Raw genomic sequence first — 9,600 nt, 5'->3', positions numbered from 1 at the left:
TATTTTATATATTTCTTTTGTATCATGTTTGTACACATGGTATATGTGAATATGAATATACACTCTTGATTATTCTTTTTTCCCCCACAAAAGTAATTTTTACACTGCTCTGCTACTTGTCCCCCACCCCCGTTAACTGCATATTTTAGAAATATTTCTATACCAATATTTAGAACACTTCCTTTTTTTAAAAGCTTCATGACATTAATGTTTTGTTATGTGAATGTATCAGACTTTACTTAAATAGTTCCCTGTTAAGAGATACTTGATGACTTCTACTCTTTTACAATTATAACTTTATTCTTTTACAATTATATTATTTATTTTTTAGTGGTTTTGTTTTTTTTTTTTTTTTTTTTTTTTTTTTTTTTTTTTTTTTTTTGCACTGGGGATTGAACCCAGGGGTTAAATCCCTGGTTCTTTTTATTTTTTTAAATTTCAAAATAGGGTCTCAGGCTTTGAACTTGCGATCCTCTTGCTTCAGCCTCCCAAGTCTCTGGGATTATAGAAGTGTACCATTGCGTCTGGCTCTCCATAGCCCTTTAATTTTTTTTTTCTTCATAATGTTTTATTACTTGCTGTTAAAAAATTATTGGAAGCTGGGCGTAGTGGTGCATGCCTATAATCCCAGTAGCTGAGAAGGCTGACACAGAAGGATCACAAGTTCAAAGTCAGCCTCCGCAATGGTGATACCTTAAGCAACTCAACATAAATAAAATACAAAAAAAATAGGTCTGGGATGTGGCTCAGTGGTTAAGTGCCTCTAAGTTCAATACCTAGTACCCCCCCACCAAAAAAAAAAAAAAAAAAAAAAAAAGGCAATGCCTACCTCAATAGATTAACCTGTTGTCTGGCATGTAGTAAATTTTCAACAAATGAGTTTTGAAAAATGTAAATTTATCATCATGGATTTTCTTAAGAGTTTTTTTTTTTTTTTTGGTACTGGAGGTTGAACCTAGGGATGACCCACATCCCTAGTCCTGTTTTTTTTTTTTTTTTTTTTGCTAAAACCACTTAAATGAAATAATATTGATAAAATATATTAAAATATTTTGTTCAGCCTTTTTTTTTTTTTTTTTTTTTTTTTTTGAGACAGAGTCTTGCTAATTTGCTTAGGGTCTCACTGAGTTGCTGAGGCTGGCCTGGAACCTCTGCCTCAGCCTCCTGAGCTGCTGGGATTATATGCTTGCCCACTTCATTTATCATTTTGTTATAGTGAAAACTGAAAATTCTTTCTCCTAGCTTTTTGCTGCTATCTATAGTCAATTCCACTGTGCAATAGCACCCAGAACTTCTTGCTCCTATATAACTGTAACTCAGTTGATCGATCAGCTGTAACTGAGTTAATTGATCATCATGTATAATTGATCAACATTGTCTCCTCCTACCTCCTGCGGGGGTTGAACCCAGGGCCCCTGCACACACTAGACAGGTGCTCCATCACTGAGCTACACCTCCAGCCTAGGTTTTTTTTTTTTTGTTTTTTGTTTTAGTTGTAGATGAACACAATATCTTTATTTTATTTATTTTTTATGTGGGATTGAACCCAGTGCCTCTCTATCACTGAGCTACAACCCCAGTCCTTTTAGAAAACTTTATTATGAATTTTACTATTTTAAGCAATTTTATTGCTTGTGTGCTTCATTGTAAGATGTCACAACCTTTCGTTGGTGGGTGGAGTATAGATTCCAAATGAGAAATGTTCAATAAATGTCTAGAGTTTTAGTGGCAGTGGTGATTTTCCAAAATCATTAGTGTAGAAATTAATTTAGACGGTTTAGCACCTACGCTCGTCAGGTGTTTTATATCCAATAATATTGTGTTGAATTCAGGGGGAAAATCTGATTTTATTTTCAATTTCTGCTAGTAAATTCTAAGACGTTTCACAACCTTACAAAGTAGTGGTGCTTGGCACGGGCGTGACAGTTGCACATATTATCACCGTGATATTTTATTAAGTACTGAATCACGCTGCTCATGAACGGTTGTGGGTTTTGCTTTTGAGCTGAGCCTTATTTTCACATCTCTTCTCTACAGCTCTTGTGTTGGAGCTGCTGAGTTCCAGCAGCCCTCCTTCAAGGCATCTCCAGAGGGGGCTCGGTTCGTTACTCAGGGGCGGCACAAAGCGTTTTGTTCCTTTTCCTCACAACCCGCACGTGGTCTCCCGAGGAGACAGCAGAATGCCCACTAACTCATGCTTTTCCATTACTCATTCCGCCTTTTCTCCCAAGGTGGCGTGTGGGAGGTGTTGTGCGCGGGTTCGACAAGAATAGGCCAGGAAGCAATCCTCGGGATGCACTCATCCCTTTGCGCGGTTCCGTTTCCACCGCGCCGTGTTCGGCGGGTTCGCCGTGTGAGATGTTTTCCAAAAGGACAATGACTCCACACTCGGCCGCTCCCCTGTGAATGCCAGCTCTTGCACGGGCGTCTGGACCGTCCCCTGTGAATGCCAGCTCTTGCACGGGCGTCTGGACCGTCCAGTCCAACCCCACCCCCGCAGCGAACCTTTCGTCCGCTTACGAGGCGGATTACCCGGCTGCCGGGGCGCGGCTGCTGCCCACGAAGGCCCTTTGCGCGGCACCAGGGAAGGAGCTCCCGGCACCAGCCTTGCCCACCTCGCAGCCTGGCACCCGCGCCGCCAGGGGGCGCTGAGGAATCTCCGCAGCTCCTCGCAGTTTCCCCGCACCCTCCCTGGCTTCCCTTGCGATTGGCCCGCTGCGCTCAACTCCGCGCTCTGATTGGTTTGCTTTCACGTCAGTCCGAGAGGGGGCGGGCCGAGGTGACGCTCAGCGCCTTCGCTCGGGGCGGTGTCCGGCGCCGGCGACTGAGGGCGGAGTTTGGTAAGCGGCGACGTTGGGCAGTCAGACGGCAGCAGTCCTGGGAGGTGTCCGTGCGCGTCCGTACCGCTTCTGGTCCGCCGCAGCCGCCACCCCCAGCTCATCGCTGCACCCCGTCTTCCTGCTCTCCGGCCTTCTATCCGCCGACGTCCTCGAATGCAGAGCCCGGCCGCTGCGTGATGGGGCTGCGGAGCGGCGACCTGCGGCTCGCGGCGGCCGCTGCTCGCGCTGAAGTGCGTCGGTGCCCGGCCCCCTGCGCCCCCGCGCGCCCCGGCCCCTGCTGACCCGACCCGCCCGTCGGCCCTCAGCGCGGCTGAGGTGAGGCTGCGAGCGGGCGGCGGTTGGCGCCGGGGAGGGGACTGCTCCCGAGGGCAGGGACGCGGGTCCGGGTCCGGGAGGATCCAGGGGAGGGGGCGGCGGGGCCGGGCGAGGCCGGGGTGAGAATGCCGGGGAGGGGCCCCTTCCTGGCCGCGACGGGCCCCGGGCTGGTGTCCAGCGGCCTGCTGCCCCCCGCAGTGCCCTGCGCCGGCCCTGCGTTTCCCGCGAGCTGCCAGGCCCTGGCCCTGTCCACAGGGTCAGCACGCCCGCCTCGGGCCGACGGTGCCCTGGGCAACGGCGCTGCTCCGCTGGATCCGTCCTTTTCTGTCCCCTTTGCTGTCCCCCATTATGGTTGGCATCGGGGTTGGGCAGGGAATGTGGCTATGCCCCTGTGCCAGCTGAAGGCAGGAAAGGGCATCGCGTGGCCCTGGAGGCACCGAGGGCGCGACGCCCGGGGAGGGGGCTTATTGGATGTCAGCCAGCAGTGAGCGAGGCTGGTGTGGTCTCGGCGTTGAGCCGACCAGGATTACTCGGGCAGCCATATTGGGAGGATGATCTGACAAATCCTTTAGGAGCCAAGTCCGGTTGCTGGAAGGCACCGAGTGACAGCCCTGGCAGCTTTCAGGGTGACTGGCCGCGCCAGAAGCCAAGTTGTGGGGGTTGGGAGGCCACTGGAGCAAGCTAGTCATTGTTCATGTAACACAAAACATTCCCGGCCGAAACGCCAAAATTGAGCTTCAAAATCACGTTTTCTTCTTGGTGAATTGGTAAAGGAGCTTCCAAGATAAAGTGCCAAGATAAAGAGTCCATTCTTGTTGTGATGAAATTGTATGTTTGTGTACTCATCTGATACATCCAGTGCTGTGGACATAGAAAGTCTGTTGATGTGCATAGGCAGATCTGAGGATTGCCGAGGCCACTCTACTAGTCCAGGTAGTATATTGTATTGAATGGTTAGATTTGCAAAGTAGCTCAACAGGCAGAGATTAAGTAAACTGGAATATTCTGACAGTGCTTGTAGCAATTTTTAGAGGATGCAGGTTGTCATCTTTGTGGAATCTCAAGGTAGCTGAAATTAGATCCCTTGCTCATATATCTCTTCATGCTCCAGGCGCTCTTTGGTCAACACTGAGCATGCTGCTTTGTGTCATAATGTGTCTGAGCCGAATCAAAGTGCGCGATTGGATTTGAATAATTGTTAAAAAGTGATATCATGGTAGATATTTTATTTAAAGCCTGGCATTTTGTCTGCTTAGCTTAGTCATAACAAAATTTTATCTCCTCTAAGAAGTGAGGTGGTGTTTTCTAATTTTGTTGGTATTGTTGGGTTATGAAGTAAGTGAAGTTGTTAATGTTCCGTTTGGGGTTGGAATATGAAGATTGCAAACATGTTGGCATTGTAAAGCCGATCTGGAAATGATCAATAACTGGATTCTGTGTGAGTCTGTAAATCTGTCTTTTCCTACATCCAAGAGGTGGCAGGACCTGGATAGATAGCCTGCCTGCTCCTTTATTTGTACATTGCTTTCATTCAAATCCCATTTCTCTGCTTGCTCTTTACTTCCCTCTTTCTTTCTTTTTCTTGTGGTGTTCGGGATCTAACCCAGGGCCTTATGCATGCTAGGCAAGCAATCTGTCACTGAGCTAGTTCCCATCCCTCAAACTCCATTTCTTTCTTTCTTTCTTTTCTTTTTTCTTTTTTTTTTTCATTCTTCTTCTTCTTTTTTTTTTTGGTACTGGATTTAACCCAGGGGTGCTACATCACTGGCCCTTTTTGTTTTCTATTTTGAGACAGGGTCTCACTAAGTTGCTGAAGTTTTGAATTGGTAGTTTTCCTGCCTTAGCCTCACTAGTTGCTGGGATTGCAGGTGTGCTCCACCTTCTCTAGGCCCAAACTTCCTTCTTCCCTCCCTTCCTTCCTTTCTTACTGGGGATTAGAACTCAGGGGCACTTAATCACTGAGTCATATCCCTGTCCCTTTTTTTGTATTTTATTTAGAGACAGGGTCTCACTAAGTTGCTTAATGCCTGACAAGTTGTTGAGGCTGACTTTGAACTCCAGATCCTCCTGCCTCAGTCTCCTGAGCGGCTGGGATTACAGACGTGTGCCTAACCATGGTCCATTTCTTAATGCTTCTTAAGTTGAATTACTTAAAAAAATTTTCCAGTAGGTTTTTCTAAGAAAAATTTTAACATCCTCTATTTTTTTTTCTTCGCAGTTTTTATCATTAGACATTTCCTTTAAAACTTGATTAAATTAAATATGGATTCAACAGAAACTAGCATGTCTTGCATTACACTAGTATGAGAGAAATGCAAAATGTTTGTTTTATAACTCCATGCCCGAAATAAGAAATATTTGTAAGTTTTTAATTTTTAGAGTTTATTTATATAAAGATCTGAAGATTGTGGTTAAACATAATTTGAGCATTTGGTAAAATTGAACCTGTTTGTGAATCTGATATGGAGATAAGACTTTGAATCTAAGAAGGCTCTGCTTTGATGAATATTTTTCCAGAGTTTATCCAATGAAGAATAGCTTCTGAAGCTTAGGACAGACTCTTTTTCCTTTTCAAGAACAGATATTAATGTGGTTTTCCTTTTTTCTCTTTCTTCTTTCCCATTTTGAATTTGTGCAAGGAATAAATGCCCAGAATTCTGCCAACAGTTTCCAAGACCAAAGCTTTCTAGTTCATTTATCTTCTATGGTCTTGTCCCAGGTACAAAGTAAAGGACAACAATGGTCACTGCCTTGTTTGTCCCAGCTGCTAATCATAGCAGGTCTTTTCCAGGGGTTTAAAAAAAAAAAAAAAAAAATATATATATATATATATATATATATATATTTGTATATATCCCTTTTGTCTTACAAACAGGTAATTTCACATGGCTCTGAAGTTAAAGGTATCTCATGGGTACTTTATGTAGTTCTCTTTGAAAGAGGGCCTTATCTGAACAAATAAATATACACTTATCTATTTTTTTGGGGGGGGCGCAGGATTGAAGAGAAATTAAATAGGTGATTGTGTTAGGAAAACCTGCAAAAGGTACCTTGGAACTGGGCATTGTGGCATGTACCTGGCATTCCAGCTACTCGGGAGACTGAGGCAGTAGGATAGATGACAAGTTGGAGGCTATAGCCTGGGCAAATTCTTGGAGAACCTGTCTCAAAATAAAATAAAAAGGGATGGGGACATAGCTTAGTAATAAAGTGCTTATCTAGCCTACACAGACCCTGGGTTCAGTCCCTGGTACTGTAAAAAAAATAAAACAAAAGACAATTGGGCTGGGGATGTGGCTCAAGCAGTAGCGCGCTCGCCTGGCATGCATGCGGCCCGGGTTTGATCCTCAGCACCACATACAAACAAAGATGTTATGTCCGCCGAAAAGTAAAAAATAAATATTAAAAATTCTCTCTCTCTCTCTCTTTCTCTCTCTCTCTCTCTCTCTCGCTCTAAAAAAAAATATTTTAAACAAGACAATTGCTAGGTGCAGTGGTGCATGGCTGTAATCCCATCTGCTCAGGAGGCTGAGACAGGAGGATTGTCAGTTCAAAACCAGCTTCAGCAACTTAGTGAGGCCCTATACTGAGACCCTGTCTATAAATAAAATATTTTTAAAAGGCTGGGGATATGGCTCTGTGATTAAGTGTCCCTGGGTTCAATTCCTTGTAGCAAAAAAAAAAAAAAAAAAAAAAAAAAAAGAAAGAAAGAAAGAAAAGAAAAAGAAAATTACCTTGGGCCTCTCCAAGAGTTGGGATTTATTCTTAACAGTCCAATGATTCATTTTTGCTCATTTAGGTCATCACTAGTTAATTGAGAGTGCTTATAGATTAACTCTTTACCCTCAAAGAACTTTTAACTTTACCATTTATACAGGTATGGCAAGATAAGGTTGTTAACTCCAACTCCTTTCATTTTAGTACAACTTACTGTTCTGCTACTAATGCCATGGTAGTTTCCATAATTTGCACAGTGTCTCTTTTCCCTTTGTAATGTTACTATTAGAAGTTATTGTAACATTATTATTATCTAATACACTCATATTATTATGACATTATCATATAATAAGTATTAATACTTTTGTGATTGTTTTGTGGTTATTTGTATATTTTTTAAGTTACAAGACTGTAAATGTCTGATGGGTTCAAACATTATTAAGTATTTAACATGGCATTATTTTCACCAAAGCATTTCTTTCAGCTAATACTATCCTCTACCATTGGACAACTTTGATTCTTGGCTTAGTTTTCCCTACCATCAAATTTTTGTTTTTTAATTTGTTTTTGCATTCTGGGGATTGAACCCTGAGCCTTGTACATGTTAGGCAAGTACTCTACCACTGAGCTACACCCCTAACCCCCATTCAGATTTTTGACATCATCTTGGCAGATCAGATGTCAATGTCTGTATAAATAAACAACAGCAGCAGCAACCATAATGATAAAATAACTTATTCATGTTGAGCACTTTCTATGTGTCAGGCCTTTTTCTAAGAACTTTACATTGGTTAAGTAATTTGTAGGCAACCATGTAAAACAGATACTACTATGATCCTCTTTTTTCAGATGAAGAAACTGAGACAGAGGCTAAGTGACTTCTCTGAGGTTACTAGAACTAGTTTGTAACTACTCTGCCCATAAAATCTCTTAAATTTTTGCTCAAGCAAACATTGTCTTGGTTCTGTTCTAGTAACTCAGTACTGTGGCCACATCTTCTAACATTGCTTTCATATCTGAATTTTGCCTCCCTAACTTAAACCATAGTAATTTACAGTTCTTACTGTCATAGTTTCTTTGTTTTTCCATTTCAAGTCTCTTAGCCTGTCAGTCTCTTACAGATTTTACATCTTTCCTTTCTTCTCTACACTGTGACCTGTGGGGTACGTTGCTTCAATTATTTTCTTACTAGCATTTGCAGTTTCTATTGTTCCTACCCATACCTTCTGTTCTTACTCTGTCATGGAGAAACCTCGTAGAGTATGGGGGTTTAGTGCCCCCATTAATATGGAATTGAGTTCTCTTGTGTGTCTGCTTTGGTGTCTGCCAAAGCAGTTCTGCTTAGTTCCCTCCTTGGATTTCCACAGTGGCAGTTCTAAAATCTTGATCACTTGACTCAAGCTTTCATTGCCCCAGACTTGGCAGAAAATTTTGTCTACTGCCTCATAGGAAAAAAAAAAAAAAAAAAAAAAGGCATGAATTCCCTCAGCTTCCCTTTCTTCTACTTAGAAACTTCGCCTTCTTTCTTCCGCTCTTTTCTCTATTCTAAGAACAAGGTTCCTCTCCCTGACTTCTGTTATTTTCTTGACCTGTATCTTTGCCTTCTAATCTTTAGGAACTTTTTGTATTAGTTACTTCTTTTTCCCCTTCACTGACCCTCTCCATTGTTCCTTGAACTTGCCAGACACAGTTCCACCTTAGGACCCTTGCTCTGACTCTTCTGCCTGGAATACTCTTCTTCTGAAATCTGGCCAACTTCTTCACTTCTTTCAGGTCTTTGATTACATCTCACCTCCTCAACAGGCCTATTCTGACCTTGTTTATGTACCTGAACAGCACCCTTTCCACCATACTCTCTAAATTCCCCTGACTTTGTTGTATTTCCTCCTCAATGCTTATTACATTCTCTGTAGCTTATTTATTATTTTTAATGCCCCGCTACTAGAATGTAAGTTCCTCCATGAGAAGGAATTTATGTATTTTGTTCATTGCTTCACCCTAGGAACTTGCTATTACATTTTATTTTATTTATTTATTTACATTTTAAATACTTAATATATAGTATAGAAAAGTGCCAATCTATTCTATCATATTAAACAAACAAAAAAAAAAGACTGGGGGAGAGAAATTCTTCTTTATTTTGATTTTCTTTTCTGATCATCACAGTGAGGTTCTGTCAGTATGGTGAATTCTTGCATTTCTACTTCCATGTCAGTCCAGGACAGAGTGGCTTCAGGGCCTCCCCTGTCTCTGACACTGTTTTTATTGTGGTTTCCAGCTTTTATTGCTGAAACTAGGGGCATGCACACTTCACATTACTGTAGCTCTGGAAATATTGCTCACCTCACACCCTCTGTCCTTGAGCTTTGGGATGTTTCTGTTTGGTAGGGCTATTTTAGTTTCCTGAACATTCACATGGCTATCAAACTTATTGAAAACAAATTTTTGTATAATTTACTGGTATTGTTTGATTTTGTGTTTAGGAATCAGAACTTGGACTAATATATATATATATATATATATATATATATGTTAAATAGTTGGAATAGACCGCTATAAGACATTTTTTATTTATAATTTATACTACTTACTGCTTTGAGGAAATATTTGAGTAGCTTACTACAAATACCACATAAACTGTAAGACTATTAAAGTGTAAGTGAGAAGCAAAAATTTATGTGAAAAGAGAAAAATGTAAAAATAAAATTTGCCTAGGCTAAGGTGGTTT

The 9,600-nt window shown here is 42.0% G+C and overlaps 1 protein-coding gene across 6 annotated transcripts in view; it reads left to right on the top strand.

Annotated features, from left to right (window-relative positions):
* Positions 1-2,844: 2,844 nt before the first annotated feature.
* The window catches only part of Kif1b (kinesin family member 1B), a 152,021-nt gene continuing 145,265 nt past the window's right edge, over positions 2,845-9,600 (top strand). For all 6 annotated transcript variants that reach the window (XM_076861327.2, XM_076861325.2, XM_076861324.2 and 3 more), the window contains exon 1: positions 2,845-3,155. The gene's annotated coding sequence lies outside the window, so the exon portion shown is untranslated. The remainder of the gene's footprint in view (positions 3,156-9,600) is intronic.

Source organism: Callospermophilus lateralis, chromosome 7 (genome assembly GCF_048772815.1).
Source record: "Callospermophilus lateralis isolate mCalLat2 chromosome 7, mCalLat2.hap1, whole genome shotgun sequence".
Taxonomy (NCBI): Eukaryota; Metazoa; Chordata; class Mammalia; order Rodentia; family Sciuridae; genus Callospermophilus; species Callospermophilus lateralis.
The sequence above is the reverse complement of the archived record's forward strand: the minus strand, read 5'-3'. Positions and strand labels throughout refer to the sequence as shown.